Genomic DNA, 19,470 nt, shown 5'->3' on the forward strand with positions numbered 1-19,470 from the left:
ATATTTGACCTGATTAACCTGTTGTACTTGTTATTTAACTATCAAAACTGGCTTCTAAGTTGGTTTTGATCATAGGTGAATGTCGAGAGTCCCGGATGAAGATCAAGTGGCGAGCAAGAACCGAACACACGCTAAATGAAGCTTCCGCGTCAAATCTTGAGTTGTTAGCTAAAAGTGAATTATGTAAACATTTAGAGTTAATAGCCAAAATGGTCCTTGAGGTTTGCTCACTTTTGCCACTTTAGTCCAAAATCCAAAATTTTTAAATCTGGGTCCCCGAGGTTTGCATTTTGTTGCCATTTTAGTCCAAATTTCAAAACCCCCATTTTTTGACTGTTGCAACCAGCCTATTTTGTCCTTTTGCGCAGGGGTATTCTGGGTTCTTGATCTGAGTTTGTTATAATAACTCATAAAAATGACCAAAATCCCCCTGCACAAAAGGACAAAATTGGCTGATTGCAACAGTCAAAAAAGGGAGTTTTTGAAATTTGGACTAATATGGCAACAAAATGCAAACCTCAGGGACCCAGATTTAAAAATTTTGGATTTTGGACTAAAGTGGCAAAAGTGAACAAACCTCAGGGACCATTTTGGCTATTAACTCAAACATTTATAAACATGTACTTTTTGAAATGTTGTAAACTATGGGAATGTTAGCATATCAAGTTTATTTTTTTTGTAAAGTCACATTTTAGCATATAAAATGTGTATCTTATTAATAAAATCCTGATTTATAAGACGGGCGTTACAAGTTGGTATCAGAGCTCCAGGTTAAAAGAGTAAAGCGTGTTCGGTTCGAGGCTTGATCGCAAATCCGGTAAGTACATGTATGTTAATGGTTTAGCGTGTTAAAGTGTTTTAAACAACACATAGGGTTATCGTGTAATACACGTTACCCTAATTAAAATGATTGATATAGTTGACGAAAATATGCGCGTTGACGCGTATAGTAGAAAAAGCCTTGTATTATAATACAGGCGATTATTGAAGTTGATATTATTAACTCTTGTAAATGTTTTAGTTGAAGGACACTCGCATCTAAAGATAGCGGGAGTCTAACAAATTGCGGACTTGACGGAGGAACGGTCCAAAGTACGACAAGTAGAACATGCTCACCAAGGACCTAAATCGCGTAACGATCACAAAAAAGGCTAATGGCAAGAAAAGCCTGTCAGGGCAAGCGTTACCAGGTGCACATTTTAAATTTAATTGCACATATAGTAATATGCAACAAATACGTAGAGATTGAAAGTTGCATATGTAGATTGAAAACTTGGAAAAACCCGAATAGAAAACCTATCCAGGATATTGTTTCCAAGAGAAACGAATAGAGGCATTACTTACATGGGGTGTAATGTGAAAATTATAAAAAGGTCATGTATACCAGGTGTTGATCGCTTACTCTAGCCATGTAAGTGGTGAGCACGTGGTACCATGAACTTTTTATGATGGACATGCTTACATCCAATGTAGTAAGGACCGGGTGAGCGGGACAAATTAAAAAGTACCCAAATGAATCAGATAAGCAAAATATTTGATAATAATGTAAATGCACAGTCTAGTGACGGAAGCGTATTATATTAGGATAATGAGCCCGAGGGAAGGGACAAAGAAACATGTAAAATGATTAAAGTACGCACTGGGAGGGGGTGTACTTACACTCGAACCCGGAGAATGCAAACATGTAAAATGATTAAAGTACGCACTGGGAGGGGGTGTACTTACACTCGAACCTGGAGAATGCAAACATGTAAAATGATTAAAGTACGCACTGGGAGGGGGTGTACTTACACTCGAACCCGGAGAATGCAAAAATGTAAAATGATTAAAGTACGCACTGGGAGGAGGTGTACTTACACTCGAACCCGAAGAATGCAAATATGTAAAATGATTAAAGTACGCACTGGGAGGGGGTGTACTTACACTTGAACCCGAAGAGTGCAAACATGTAAAATGATTAAAGTACGCACTGGGAAGGGGGTGTACTTACGCTCGAACCCGGAGAATGCAAACATGTAAAATGATCAAGATATGCATTGGGAGGGAGTGTACTTACATTCGAACCCGGAAAATGCGAATATGTCTCTTAACAGGTCGTTTTTGTAAAACGTCAAACTTGAGGACAAAGTCGGAATATAAAAGTGAAGCGAGGTCTTAATGCATACCGAGAGGGTTGCAATAATAACGACTTCGGTAAAACACCCGGTTGATGGGTAGGAATTTAAACACATGTGTAAACCAAGAGACGTAAACGCGGGTTGAAAATCAAAAGACTTGGATTATGAATTATGACTATAAAATTTCGTAAATAGAAATTTTGAATAACATGTTCAACCATTTGAGGTTGAACTGGTTGAATAAAGAATAAAGTTGATTGATTATAACTGATGGATTTCACACTAACAAGTCAAACAGGTTGAATACAATATAACACCGAATGGCACAAATAAGCGCTAGCCAGATGAAGGTAGCATTAAATGCAAGAGAATAATGAACCCGGTAATGGGATATAACCAAATAAGAATATATGCAAACCAAATAACAGTAAACATAAGAAGAACTGATGCCTAAATGACGTGAGAAGTCATAAAGTCGGAAAATTTTCCGAAAAAAAAAACAATTGTAGCCACGAAACTACAATCAAGGTTAACGGAACCTAATCTTGAAACCAAATGATTCTTTAAACAAAAACAGGATGCCTTGACACCAAACATGTATTTTAAGAATAACATGAGTAAGGAATGATCTACGGGATCAACATAACCTTTAGGGTTATAAACATATGAAAGGTCTACGAGACTAAAACGACCCACGGGTCATGATTAAAAGAAATTATAAGGACTTTGCCTTAAAGATGTGAAAGTCTAATCAAAATAGCCCATAAGGCTAAGTGATAAAACCTACGGGTTAATTAGATAAAGCGAGGGAATCAGTTGAGAATCCTCGCATACAAAACAGATCGTAAAAGAATAAATTTTGGACTGTCAATATCCCGGTATGGATAATTGACAAAAGTTAAAGAGAAGATGCTAAACTAAAACTTCCGTTTTGGTAAGAAATAACGTTTTTACAAATATGAATTCGGATAGACATATAGATAGTAAGCATGAAAGATATAAGTCTTGACACTAATAGGTGCAAGACTATATATTCTAAAAGTGAGATTTTTGAAAATAAAAAGTTGATATAAAATTTGGCATGACGTGACATGATTACGGTCAAAAAGTGTAATGTGAAGTATAATCACATTAGAGCCGAGCGACGAATATTGCTAAGTTAACTAAACTAGTGGAAATAACGAGATTACGTTATTTCAAGTTGCATTATGTCGTATGAGATACGTAGGTGATTAGTAACCAAAAATATATTATCATACTTTTCTGGTAATACTAACAATTGGTTAAAATATGAGCAATGCTCAATTGATTATCAAGATCAAATGCATGGAGTTAAACTCGATAAATCATGTAAGAAAAAAAAGGTTTCGAGGACAAAACCTCTTTAAGGGGGGTAACTTGTAACACCCCGAAAACGGGTTTGGTAATCAAACTCCGTTAATACTAAAAGACGGCTAAAGTACCGTTTGTAGTAAAAATAACCTGGTAAATATTTGGATTTAAATAAGAAATCCTAATATTAAATACAAGCGAATCAAAGTTTTAAGGAATTGAGTTTATAAGAGCCCGAGTTAACGGGACTTAAAATAAACCGGCTCCCGGGACCCACTAAGTAACTAGGAATATCAACCTAGTTAGTTAAGTGTTTTAAGAATAATAAGAAAACTTGGTTAAAACACCCTTTATAAAACTTGAATAAGTGGAGGGACCAAAGTTGACAAAGAACTTAAATGGTTTTTAATTTATTAAAAATAAAACACATCAACACACACTATAGTGTGTGTTCTGGTCGAGATTTCCACAGGAGAAAAGGGGGTTCTCTACATTGAACCCTAGCATACACAAAATCAATCAAATTGAAGGCCAAACCGGGCTCGAATCAAAAGCACAAATACATACAAATGATCACCAAGTCGAGGGGATCTAGAGGTATGTAAAATTTTGCTATTACATGAAGTTGTAAAAATTGGATGAACATCACTATATGCGATTTTGGTACGAATCGTAGAAATTAGGACTGAATTAGTGATGTATACATGTTTAGTAACAAAACCCTAAGTAAAAATCATGCATAACATGATATGAATTGAATGATTGAATGAATTCCCACACTAGGCTAAGTGGGTATTAGTCATAAGATGGATTTGATGATATGATTATGATTAGAATCATCATGCATGTTAAGTAATCAGGAAATACTTAAACAATTTGTACGTTTGAGTATTTGATCATAAGTGATAGTGGTTGAATTTTGATGTTAATCTTGGTAAAAATGACTAGTTATGAACTAGTTAGCAAATGTGTAGAATTATGCCCATTAGGTGTTTGTTAAAATGCCTAAATGAGAAGTAAAGTGTTGAAATTCAAGTGAAATGCGTAATTGGCAAGCTTGACTAATTACATGAGATATGGGATAAAGCGGGTTCTAATCATAATGTTGATTTGCCTTAATCGTGCATCTTATATGATTAAAGGTAGTTGACTTTAGAAAGTAAAACAAACCTATGATGAAGTCGAATAGAAGTTTCGACATAAGATCCGTAAGATGAAATAGTCATAATAATGATGACTAATCTAACCATCTTACGAATTATGATGCTAGTTTGACTCTTGACAAGCTAGATGGAGGCTTGGGGAAAGAAGCGGGTCAAACGGATCGTATACGCGGAAAAGAGCATAACCCGGATACAAGGTAAGTAAAGCTTACACTCTAATTATTTAATACCTATTGGTTTGATAGGTCATGAATAGTAAGTCTTGTTTTAATTTATGATGTTCCGACATGGCAAGTGCGGCCCGGAACAAAAGTCAATGGTTATAAATCATGTTTAATGGATAAAAAGGAGCTAATGCGGTTAATTAGTCATGAAATGACTAAAAGATAACGAGTTTTTAAATGGTTACCATATAAGGTAAACCATTGCAAATAATAAGGGTAAAATGGTACTTTGGTCACTTGTTGACAATAACCGTTAAATTGGGGAAAGACACGTTATAGCATGGGTTATAATGGGCCAAAGAAACCAATAGATGATTTACAAGTAGAACGACTATGCGGTGTAAACCGGAGTTAGTCATATAGATAAGATGGTAATAAATACCATCTCATAGAGTTTCATGGTCCTTTAGACCAAACGGGTGAAAAGGTGAAATTATCACCCTTTGACAATATCGACTAATGTTTTGTTGAGCTATATGATTATCGGAATAAATATCAGATGGATATGTACATCGCTATTGCTTAGCTTCTACTAAGGCAAAGTATCGAAACGGGTCAAGATATTGATCCGAGCCAGGTTTGTATAATGATTCAACTCATCATGTAGAACTTGAGGTTCTTTAAGGGTTAGACAAGGATAAAATATAGATATGCGGTTATCTTTGCGGTAAACCAAATAAGTTGAGTTATGATTATGGTATTCTAGAGATATAATAGTTTCTAAACAAGATTATAGTTTTAGAAGTGGGATTTTGGTCGAACATGGCTTTAAAACTCCTTCGTCGTAATAGGAGGGGTAAAAGTGACCAAAATGCCCTTATAAGTGAAATTGAGCAAACGAACCTTAAGGTTTGTTTAGAAATGAGAATTTTGATCAAGCAAATACTTTGAATAAGTATAAAAAGTGAAAGGGGTAAATCTTGGGTCAAATGACTCTATATGGGTCTTTGCCGTAAAATGATACTCCGAGGGGTAAAACTCGGAACATATAGATATCCTCATTAATTCCACCACACATATAGTTGTGGTGGAAGATTACTTGATAAGAAATGTAGGATTTCAATGCTAGAAAGGAATGAAAGAGATTTTAAGCTTAAAAGTGCTTAAATACCCTTAATGGGTCAAAATAAGCTTTTAATCGTAAACGGGTTTTTATTATGTAAGAAACCCGTAATTTGAGATTAATATGATAGGAGATATTGAAATTATTAATTTCATTAGTTTAAAGATCAAATAAACATGTTTGTGTAATAAAATCATGAACGGGTCAAGTGATTTGACCCGATTAACCTGTTGTACTTGTTATTTAACTATCAAAACTGACTTCTAAGTTGGTTTTGATCATAGGTGAATGTCGAGAGTCCCGAATGAAGATCAAGTGGCGAGCAAGAACCGAACACACGCTAAATGAAGCTTCCGCGTCAAATCTTGAGTTGTTAGCTAAAAGTGAATTATGTAAGCATTTATAAACATGTACTTTTTGAAATGTTGTAAACTATGGGAATGTTAGCATATCAAGTTTCTTTTTTTTGTAAAGTCACATTTTAGCATATAAAATGTGTATCTTATTAATAAAATCCTGATTTATAAGACGGGCGTTACAACCACCATGGCTCCGATCCTCGACAATACGCCGCATGTGGACATTCCTTCCGAAGATTGGCTACTCAACGAATAATTGATGAGGGAAAGTTAGACGAAAACGGTGCTACTAATTTCACTTCTTGAGACCCCTATTAACAAGCTATCCTCTGATTCTAACATGCATTCGATTTCAGACTCCTTTAAGTCTGTGACATCTGCAGTCTTACAGACAGCCGGATTACAGCTTCCTACTACTGACACGGACGACGACATCGCTATGACTACTATACCAACACCTGCTCAAGACACCACACCTTTACACGACCCAGAGCCTGCTCTTGAGCTAGCTTCTGCACCTTTTGGGTCAGCTTGATGTTGCACCTACTGATCCTGCACCCTTACTTGATCATGACCCTGTTTATTTTGGCTTACCAAACATTGCACCCTTTATATCTGACTCAGTACCTGCACCTGACGATCTCCTTATTGGTTGAGATGTTTGTTTTTGCATCCGCAACCGCTGATACCGATGTCCATTGCACTGGCATGCTTATCGCTTTCTCTTAGGACTTACCCGCACCCCGGAAAGGTACTCCAGGTCGGCACCCGCGTAACGATCCCTATTGCTACTGCAGCATTTTCTACAACCCCACAGGCCACACCATTTGCTACATTCACCTCTACATCGTTGGACGAGCCTTTCGATGGTTCCTATAATACACTATGCTGATTTTTGACCTTTACCATCCCTCACATTATGGAGGCTACACACGGGATGAGTGCTCCTGTAACATCAGCTACAGTTGAAGATACGAGTCGCAGAGTTTTGGAGCTTGAGCTGATACCACGTCCTCCACCCTGTATATTGCCAGTATACTTTGATCCTCCACATTTATCAAAGATTCCTTTTGCACTCTTACCTACTGCTATTACGCCTTTCCCAGGTTTTTGATGCTCGTTTCTTTACTATCGAGCGGCAGACCAGTTAATTACTTCGACGTATATACAATCTCGAGGAGGAATTCATGCATGTTAACAGTTTACTTTTCTTTCCTCCTCAACCTCAGTCACCAATATAGTGGTTTCTGGATTATGCGGATTGCATTACATTTGGGTAAAGACACAAATGATAAGCCGAGATTGTAGAGACCTGTGAAGACCACATCTGACTACGTAATTTTGATACACTGATATACTTGTTGGACAAGGGTAGGGTGACCCTGTGTCCCTTTTGATGCGATACATTTTGTAAGACAATGCAATTGCGGTCGGAGAATAAGGAGGGTCCAATCATCATTAAACATGCGACGATACTTTGTGGCTAATAAACAATGAAGGCTCAGTCGCTGTGTCTTCATTAAGCACGTTGTTGATCTATATGTGTGTGTTATAATTATAACACCACGTGCTTACTTGCTATGCTCTCATTAAACATAATTACCAAATTGCTTGGTTATGCAATGATTATGCTATTGCTTGATTGGTTGGTATGATAACCTATTATGCGTATGTACAAATGACCTCTAAACAACTATATGCACTCCCTGAACAATAAGACCTGCCCTAACTGATCTCCTTCTCAGATGATGTCGATATAAGGGAACGTCGATACCAACAACCCTCTGCCGACAACAGCAGAGTCAGAACTGCAAGGGCGCATCTCACGGGCCATCGCACAGCTCGAGGCCCTTCGCTCCGAACATGGCGGAGGTACATCAGGAAATAACCCACCCAGCAGCTGTACCTACGAGCAGTTCTTGAACCACAAACCTTGAGAATTCAACGGCACTGGGGTGCCTTAGCTTTTGTGCGTTGGGTGGAGAAGACGAATTCTGTTTTATGGTTGAGCAAATGTGCCCCAGAACATCAGGTCGCGTACGTAGCTGGACTATTTGTAGATGGGGCTCTGTCATGGTGGAACTTTCATGTTCAGGTAATGGGCGAGACTGCTGTGAATGCTTTGATGTGGGACGAACTGAAAGAACTGATGCGAAAAAGGTATTGCTCTAGGGCAGAAGTCCAAAAGTTGGAGACTGAACTATGGAACTTGAAAATGGAAGGCCCAAAGATAACTGAGTATGTGCAGAAATTTGGCGAATTATCAAAAGTTGCTTCACGTTTGGTGGAACCAGAATCTAGGAAGATTGAACGTTTCATTGGGGGACTGGCACCTCAGATTCTAAGCCTGGTAACAACATCTAAGCATTCAACAATCATCGAAGCTATCAACATGAGCGTGGCGCTCACTGAAGAAGCAATTTGACTAGGAGAATTTTCCGCTTCGGAGGAGAAAAAGGAGACTCCTGTAGAGTCATCTGGGGATAACAAGAGAAAGCTCACAAGTTTCAAAAAGGTTACTCGGGCGAATAACAAAAAGAAGGCCAAAAAGGGAAACGATTACATGGGTATCCTACCTAAGTGCGACAATTGTTTACGTTATCATCTCGGGCGATGTAAATATGGAAAATGTGATAACTATGGTAAGACGGGGCATCCTAAGGAAACTTGTAAGCAAGACACTGAACGTAGAAATGGAGGCCAAGATGGCAGCGAGAATCACGTAGAAAACAACGACAACGAAAAAGGCAGGACGAGTGACAAACAAAAACGTGCTCAAGGGTGTCTTAACTGTGGGAGCAAGAGGCATTTCAGAAAATACTGCCCTAAGAAGAATCAGGCACAAGGATAAAAGCTCAGTAGCAGAGCTAGGGGAGCACACCAGGAATCCAAGCATCGATATCGGTACGTCCCATATTACTCAACGTTATGCATCTGTGCTGCTAGACACTAAAAAAAATTGCAAATTTTAGCTTCGCATCTCTAGAGTTTGAGAGTATACTTGGGTTAGTGGCAAGTAAGTTAGATAATCCGCACTCGAAAGAACTAGCTAATGGGAAGCTAGTAGAAGCCAACGAGGTAAAGGGGAAACGACAAGATAGAACCCGGAGAGCATGAGTTTACGCTTGATCCACTGCCAGATGAATTGGGAAGCTTCGACAAGGTAATTGGATGGATTGGTTGTCAAGTGATCAAGAGAAGATTGATATCCGCATCCCGATGCCAAACGAAGAAACAATCTCGACTCATGAAGCATGATACGCCTCTACAGATTACTAATTTCCTGAAGGCACGTAAGTTGTTGCGTGAAGGATGTGTTGTTTTCTTGGCTCATGTCGTGGACAAGGGAGTCGAAGGACCAAAACTCGAAGATACCCCTGTAATAAGGGAATATCCCGAAGTCTTCCCCGAGGACTTGCCAGAATCATCTCCTCAACGACGAGTCGAATTTCGCATCGACTTAATTCCAGGCGCCACGCCTGCAGTCAATGCACCTTAGCGACTTACACCTTCGGAGATGCAAGGATTGTCAGTATAACATCGGTAGTTGATAGAGAAGGAAGTTAACAGACCAAGATTCCCTTTATGGGTAACCCCAGTTCTGATTGTCAAGAAGGACGATGATTTTCAAATGTATCAACTACCAGGAGCCAAACGAGCTAACCCACGAGAGTCGGTGACTCTTGCTAAGGATTAATGAATTACTTATTTAACTAACTGTGAGGATCCAATTACTATTTCACGACTGATCAGTGATCGAGTGTCATTAGCTGTGAATTCAGGAATAAAGTATACCGGGGGAAATTGTGGGACAATAATTTGTTTTTAAGCATACACAAAAGTGGTGTTTTACTATCCAATGCACAAAATAGATTTACACAGAATACGAAACCTTGAGGATCTAGAAAACATATACTCAGGACCTTTGGGGACCCAGGTCCAAACTCGTAAAGGTTGTTACTTAGGAACCATATCTGTTAACTCAATCAAACACCATTAACCTGACATATATGCCATTTCAGTTAACAAAACAGAAAGTACTTAAATTTCTTTTGTTGAAATCTTCACTTTTGCTTCTAGCAAGTAGATGTTTGCATCTCTACTCCCCTTAATGGTAGTTGCATCGCATTGATTTTCTTCGCTGAGAGCGAACACACACATTTGCTTCGAATACTTGGTCATTTCTCCATTTTAGCAAACACTCATTGTTTCATTACTTGAAAACTCATATGTTACGCATGCGGTTTCATTTCAAACGCTTCATTGAAGTTCGAATATTATGTTGCTAAATCTAATTACTGATTTGTGATTCGAATGACCTACATTATTGTAATTGTTGGCTCTTTTGCTCTAAATCCGTTTTTTTTATCACAATCAAAGCAGTCTCAACATAGTTGGGTGTTAGGGCAATGGTACATTGATTCATTCCATATCAGAAGATACCTCTTATCGATTCTTTCATTACTGGTCAAACGTCCCGTGGTAATTATTGCTTCTTCGATCGGAAACAGTAAGTTCTTTGATGTTCCGTATTCAGTAGAAAACGCTATGACATTGTGTAAATCAGATCTTTAGATTGTTTCAGTACACTTACATTTAGGTTCAATCACGGTGAACTTGTTCAGTCACCACCGCTATTAAGTTATGTCATTACGACACCTTATGGTGTCATTGCAAATTTGTAGCTTGTGCTAATCATGGTCAAACGCTCCACACAAAACTACATATACTTTTGTTTGACTTGTCATTTAAACATTTCTGATGCAACTACGAATTAAAGACAATAATACACCAGATTCGCTTGTATTTCATTCAGTGTACCTTCGAGATTTAAGAATGACAACACACTAACCCTTACCATTTATTTATTCAAAAGTTGACAGACCACTTTCACATTCAAGTTGATTGATATTGAGTTCATATAGCGGATGCTATGGTTTGTGAAAACTCGTTTGCGTATTGTGACCAATTGTTTGAATCCTATTGGTCAGGACTCCTTGTTACACCCCTGTTAACTGGATTAGACTAAACTATACGTCAATACGGCTTGTACCTATGACATCAAATGCTAAAAGCACATACCTTTTAACCATTGGATTTGTGTTGTTATATATTCTTGGATTCACCTGATGTGAATAAGGTTTTATTCGGTTTGGAGGTTATTTACCTCAATATTATTCATATACGCATAATGGAACCCTAAGGAGTTAAGGTAGTACCAATTTCGAGGACAAAATTTTCTTAACAGGGAGAGAATGTGACAACCATCAAATTTGCATGCATCCGTACGTTTAATTAATATTGATTTATGCTTAATGACTGTGTTTAATTACAACTGATAACTTAAACTGCTTTCTGATTTCTGTATCATACATACATGTGCATCACATTTCATACTGTCACACTATTTATTACATACAACTTTAGTGACATACATGATGCACAAAGCACAGTTAGCACAGTGAGCGGATAACTCAAAAATATACTGACAGTGCCAGTACATAGACAGACAGTGTTTTAAGGCCCAGTATGAGCCAGAGACAAGGTACTACACTAGTATGGAGTGTAGGGAAGTAAGGACCATAAAACTGCGTCACTAGGAGATAGTTTAAGTGCCGGAAAGTGCCTAAAACCCACCCAAAGTGCATAATTCTGCATTAATCATCAAAATTCAGCATTTTAACATGCTAGTAGTGTGCAAAAACATGGCAAAATGGTCCTGTATGCTTTCCTAAGTGTCGGGAATTGAAAGTGTCGCAAAAAGTTACATAAATGACACTATACGGTGTGACTTAGCACATTAACGGATCGGTATCTAACCGAACAACCGGACATTACCCGGAACACCAAAACTTTACTAGAAACATTGTTTAATTATTTTTGAACTAGTTATGATCCCCGAACACCCTAACACACTATATAATGTGTCATACACTTAAAACGCTAGACTTTTCACTTAACCTCCAACTATTATTCACTTTACCATTCAAAGTTACACAAGACCCCCCCCCCTTCATACTTACGGTCACCATGTGGCCCCCACCCATGATCTTTCCTGATTCACCTTGATTCCTTTCTTGATTTTATTTGATTTTATAAGATATTGCTTGGATTTCCTAAGATTTGCTTAGATTTTACTTGGATACTATAAGTTACCTACTTATCATCAAATTTACACATGGACCCCCTCCCCCTTTATAATCTACGGTCCAAGAGGAGGACCCCACCACCAAGATTTTATTTCATATTTTAATTGGATGTTGCTTGATTGTTTGAACAAGATATTGGAAAGATCTTTATAAGTATGGCCAAGATCACAAGATCATTTCACTTCTCACTTCTCACTTCAACACTCAACTTCACTCATCTCCCTCATACTCTCTCTCTCTCCCTCTCGGCCCTAGGAGGTTCCGCCACCACCACCTTGCAACCACCATCCACCCATTTTCAAGCTTATTTCAAGTATTAGAAGGTGTTTCATGGAGCTTGGTGCTTGAAGAACTTGAAGAACCTTCATCCATTGCTTTTATCATCCATTTTCATCATCTTTTTCTCTACTGATCTTCCCTAGCCTTTGAGCTAGTTGTAAGCTTCTTGCTACTAGTTTTTATTTCTTATTTTGTTGGTTAAAAAAATATATATTGTTATGAATCACAAGAAGACTAAAAGAACATAAACAAGAATCATAAACAAAAGCTTACATATGATGATTTATGGATAAAATGAGGTTGTTAAATACATACATGGCACTTGATTGTTATTTACTTGAAATTATGATGATGATCACCATAAGGAGCTTGCTAAATTGTGATTAAACACATGATTTAGCAAGTTAGAGGATGATTATGTGTTAACCTAAGAAGATCATCCTCACGTATAAACATGAACTTGAAAACAAAATGATTTCTTGAAAAAATAGTAAATAAAGTGAACTAGTAATCTTATGGATCTAAGATTCATGTATGATTTTCCAAGAAAACCAAGTTCAAAATATGATTTTTGGTAGAACTTGATTCTTACTTAAATGCACACTATTTTTGGTGATAAAATAAGTGTAAGAACACTTTATTTACAAGAAGAGTTCAAAAGAATAATTTTTGTAGAATATGGTTACAAGTTGTAAACACCTAGTTTCTTTAAGAATGGGATTTTTGTCACACCCCGACCACGTAAAACATCAAATTGTGGCGGAAACATCGGGGAGTGTTGTAACAGAATTATTGTTCCACAACCATGGTAATAAAAATAATATTTTATTCATCACCCAAGGGTGGAATACATTGTTTCAAAACAAGAACCAACAAGTCACATTGTCTTAGAATAAAAAGAAACAAAGGTACATCACAATATTAAACTAAGTCTATCTTCATTTTAAGTCTCTAAGGCACAGGTCCTCCCTAGTGTGTCATGATCATCCTAAGCAACAGCACCTGAAAACACATGTGAAAATAGGTACGTCAGCATAAAAATGCCTGTGAGATACATAGGTTTTGTGAAAATAGGATTCATGACTTGAGTTTAAGGAAAATGTTTAATAAAAAAATATCAGTCATGAACCTTGTTAAGTGTTTTCGTTTATAAATCATTTGAAAAACGATAGCAAAATCAGATGATAAGTATATGTGAAAGAATAACGTATGGTTAAAAGAGTAACCAAGTAAAAAGAGTTTGTATAAACCAAGTTATTTGTAAAACAATGTTTAAGCGAAAATGTGTTGTAAAAGTAACATGTCTAAACTGAATGGCTTAAATAACGCTATGATATGTAATATCATAAAAGCATTTATATATAGGAAGTACCAACGGCATATCCACCATGCTTGTAACATACTACACACATATCGTTACTTAAGTCACTTAAACAAACCACCAATGTATATGTTTAAACCATTGTCATATGTTTAAAAGTCTAAAATGTAGTCATGTATGTGTAAACAAAAGTTATGTAAGGTAAGTAAAGTGTAATCACTTAAACCAAACGTAAAAATGTACAAAACAAAGTATTTTGAATATATCAAAAAGTTATGTTTTGCAAAGTAAAAGCATGTTTTAAATGATACAAACATTTATGTGGTAAGTTAACGCATACATCCAAGCCTTGAGACAGCATGATAACCTTAGAGTAAAGGTTATCAAAGTAAAATGTTTTCGGATTCAGTCATTCCTTACACCCAAACAAACCTAGGATGTCAGGAATGGGATTTGTCAAGACCTATGGTACCATTACTTACTACCGAGCGGCGTAGCTAATTGTCACACCCCAACCAATGGTGGAAACATCGGGATGAGACGAAGTGTGAAGATTGCTAGAGACTTCATAACACTATTAGTGACAATATTTAATTCAACCGATTTCATTTCATAAATAAATTGTCAAAACATACAAGGAAATTCAAGTGACAACATTGTTCAAACATAACATAACAAAATTGATACAATGATTTAAACTTAAGGCGTCTAAATGAGTATCTAGGCATCTTCGCTATCCATTTTCATAGTGTCATCAATCATCAACCTGTAACATGTTTAAAATACAATTCAATGCAAAAGCAAAGGCGAGTATACAAGTTTAAGCATAAGTATAAGTATAAGTATAAAAGTTTAAAACGAATCCACATGACAACTTAGTTTATACGTGATCAACCTATCGTGGCATGCAATATTTCTAGCCAACCTCTGTTTACGCAAGAAAGTTTAATTAATTCAACATGACCCAAGTTTAAGGGGGGCGGTGCGTTACTCCTATAGCGCTATACATGTCGATGGGAGGCTCGTGAAAGCTAATGACTAAAACATATCACATAAGTATGGTCCACGTAAGCATCAAGTATCATAACATAGTATTCATGTATAAGGATTGTTTTGTGCATTGCATAAAGAATAAGTTTAAGTGTAGTTTAATAGTTAAACATGTTACACCCCAAAAAGTGGTAAACATAAAAAGGGGGTTGCGAGTATACTCACGGAATCGCTAAGTCTTCCGATTATCCAATTGTTGACGAGTGTATGAGATTAGGATGATGGAACACCGAGGTCACCCTATATGGGCAAACGAAGGCGCGTGAGTAAAACGGATTAATGACGGAGGATTCGAAGTGGAATTAGAATGTACATATATAATTAACACCGTTTATGAAAGAAAACTCTAAAGTGATTTCATAAAAAGAGTTGTAGGTGTGTTGTCAAAATAATGATATATATATATATATATATATTTGACGAAAAGCATATTTGGTATATATGTATTTACATTTTGGCGAAAGGTATAAGATATATATATATATTTGACGAAAACCGTTCGTGTTCGAAACGGTTCGCGCCGAATCGGATTTTTTGGATTTTTTAGAATTATTTGGATTTTTTAGAATTTTTATGTTTTTTTAGGAATTGGATCAAAATGGCAACTGAAAAGGTTTAAATTGAAAAGTGTAACTGGGTTTTTGGATGGAGTTAGGCAAAGTGATCAAAATGGCAACAAAATGTAAAAGTCAGGGACTCAGATGCAAAAAAAAAAACTATTTGGATCAAAATGACAAATTTGGACAAAACTCAGGGACTAAAATGGCAATTTACTCTAAAAGAAACCAGCTTTACATTTTATTTAACTAGGCTAGTTTGTATTTAAAATCTAATAAAACTTTTAAATTGAAAAAAATCAATTAGTTTAATTAATTAAACAATGAATAAGTAACCATAATTATAACGAATTAAACTAAAGACAAAAGATATTTCGACGATGCAACGGATTATGATTTTGAAAGAGACAAGCTTCTAAAAAAGATTTTCAAGACTCGATTCCTAAATTAGGAAAGTTAGGAAAACGCAGAGCGTTACAGTCTTCCCTCCTTTAGGAAATTTTGTCCCGAAATTTATTAAGAAGGAAGACTTGAAAGGGTTTTGGCAAACAGAAAGGTTTGCTTAAAATTGAGGCTTTGGAGTTTGAGACAGTAGAGAATAATTGGGGTATATGGTGAACGATTGATCTAATAACGATCATGAGTATATTCTAACGATCATGAGTATAAGAATAGCATAAGTATCGGATAGACAAGAGTAGCGTTTTAAGAATGAATTCTCGTCATGGATAATCGGATATAATGCGTTTGTGAGTTGTTTAAAGTTCGAATTAGGTCCAAAAGTCTACAAAACACTGAATTTCCCATGGCACGTTTTACGAAAGTTTGGTAACATGGTGAAAACACTTATATATAGGAAGTACCGACGGCGTATCCACCATGTTTTGACCATGTTACATCCGTTTCGTTATTCGTGTCATGTTACGTCCCGTGTCTTACCATACACAGTAGTACACTCTATGATTCTCATGCGCCTATCACTATAATCCCGTGTGCACCCGCGATTATTTTGATCGTCGCATGATCCACATAGTTTGTACTAGTTGTGTATGAATCAAGCTAAAAATAAATTTAAAAATAAGAGTGTAGTATGCAAGCAAGTCCATGCTTAAGTATTTATGGGACCCACGTAAGCGAATCCCTCGAATTCCGCTCGCGTATGGGTACGAATGTATGAATCACGAGTATGAATGAATGTATGAACATAAGTATAAGTACAAGTGTAAATACGCATGTGCGTGTAAGTATAAATATAAAACATATGGGTATGAGTGTAGGTACGAATAATGAAAATTGCGTATATAGTATATGTTGAAGCATCGCGAATTTAGACATATAAAGCGTTTGAGAAATTTGAGTACATAAACGGATGAATGTGAGTATAAATTATAAATCGTATAGATGTGAGTATAAATATGAGTACGAATATAACATAAATCGTATAAATGAATATAAGTGAAGACATAACATGTATAAGTATAAATGCAAGGAATAATGATTTTGTTGATAGTATAAATCGAAATATACTAGTTCAAACACGAAAAGATTAAGAAGTTTTGAGTATGAAAGGAAAAGAAAACAGGTGACACATGCGAGATTGTTGTGAGATATCAATTAAAACGTGTAAAATGATATGCATATATAGTTGTTTGCGCAAAACGTGAAGTTAAATAGATTGGATAGTCACAAAATATAGACTCTAGATTGTGAATGTAAAGGGAGTATAAAACGTCTATTGGTTATGTGGAAAGTACTTTGTAAAGGAATGGAAATGCTACTGCGGTTTTTAAAGAGTTTACATAAGTTGAAAATTTGTCGGTTCTTATGAAGTTTCCTTGCCCACGTGTTTTGAATTTAATTGACGTATCGAGTGAGGTTTTGAAAAAGTTCTAGAGAAGTTTGCATCATTTTAAGTAACTTTATGTTAGGAAATTTTGAAACTTACAGCTTCTTGTGAAAAAGTTGATCCTTAGAAAAAGGAATTTGGTATGTGGACTTAGTGTTTGCTGAAAAAGCGTCTTTTAATAAAACGTTTTATTGCTTTTGATAGAAAGTTTAGTTAATGTTGTGTAATATTTGTAATATTTTATAGTCGTGTGCGAAAAAAGTTGGCTTGATTCCCTATTGAAAATATAAAATCTCTAGTTTAATGATATGCAATGTGCTCATTTCAATAGTTACGTTGAATACAAAATTTCGTGGGCAGTGAATTTATTAGGCCGACTAGGTTGATAAGTAGCATTTCGTGAAATTTGAAAACTTGAGGAATAAGCTTTTAGGGCATAAGTTAAGAATTTTGTGTGTGTGAGCTATATGAAAATAGGTTGTAGGATAGGAAATTCAATGCATTTTGAAATAATTAGGGACTTGACTAATGATAAATGATTTAGATATAAATATGATCGTAATTACATAATATACTCTTTTTAAAAGAAAGCGTTGGTAACGATCACCTAGGTAAGGGAATCACCCCTAATCCGTTGGTGAGGTCGTTGTCAGATGGGAAAGAAGCGGAGTTAATCGTCAAGGTAAGGAAATCACTCCTATCTTGGTGGTATGTCTCCACTCGTTACAAAAGTGTAAATAAAATTACGTGGAATCATGCATGCTAATAACGTATAATCGTATAAAAAGTAAGAGTATGATGTGTGCGCAAAAATGAAATCTTGAAAATTTGTTCATTTTGACAAAAGATCGAAAATAATAAAGCGTAAGCTCGAGTAAAACTTGGATGGTTCCAAACGAAACATTGGCTAACCAAAGTGGTCGAAAGATCTTTTGAAATTGAGAAACATGCTTTGGCCTAATAGGTGGAGTACTCTCGCCGATATCTCGGTTAACGATATTAACCCTTCCAGTTACTACATGTTCCCAATCCATCAAAAATTCGAGACTTGGCGGGATTTTTGAAAATCAAGGAGCGGAACTAGTCAACAAGGTGCGGGTTTCACCCCTAACTTGACGATTTCGTACCCTAAGTGTGGTTAGCACTCGTCGAGTCAAAATTTAATTTCGACACTTTGACGAGGGTCCACTGGAATTTGAAATGGAAATTCTCCATCAAGGTGAGGGTTTCACTCCTAACTTGGTGGCGAATTTCGCGTAAAAGAATAGATGGATTGAGAGTCGTTCGCCAAATTGTGGGTTTCACGCCTATTTTGGTGAAGTCGTCTCGTTTGTGTTTTACGAGTGGTTTTGAGTTTAGTATAGACGAATAAAATGCTTTAGGAAGGCGTATGTTTGAAATATTAAATCAAGTATAACACATAATGCATTTCAAGAAATCAACACATAGGATACGTTTTCAAGAAGTTAACTCATAAGCAACATTTCAAGAATAGCACGTAAAAATGTTTTATACAAGTAGCATGTGAAGCAAATATGGTCGAATCTGGTGCTTAACTATAGACTAGGTCAAAAGCATGGCAATTTTCCTAATTCCCTATAGTCATGGCTCTGATACCAATCTGTCACACCCCAACCAATGGCGGAAACATCGGGATGAGACGAAGTGTGAAGATTGCTAGAGACTTCATAACACTGTTAGTGACAATATTTAATTTAACCGATTTCATTTCATAAATAAATTGTCAAAACATACAAGGAAATTCAAGTGACAACATTGTTCAAACATAACATAACAAAATTGATACAACGATTTAAACTTTAGGCGTCTAAATGAGTATCTAGGTATCTTCGCTATCCATTTTCATAGTGTCATCAATCATCAACCTGTAACATGTTTAAAATACAATTCAATGCAAAAGCAAAGGCGAGTATACAAGTTTAAGCATAAGTATAAGTATAAGTATAAAAGTTTAAAACGAATCCACATGACAACTTAGTTTATACGTGA

The sequence above is a fragment of the Helianthus annuus genome, chromosome 16, assembly GCF_002127325.2.
Source record: "Helianthus annuus cultivar XRQ/B chromosome 16, HanXRQr2.0-SUNRISE, whole genome shotgun sequence".
Classification (NCBI taxonomy): Eukaryota; Viridiplantae; Streptophyta; class Magnoliopsida; order Asterales; family Asteraceae; genus Helianthus; species Helianthus annuus.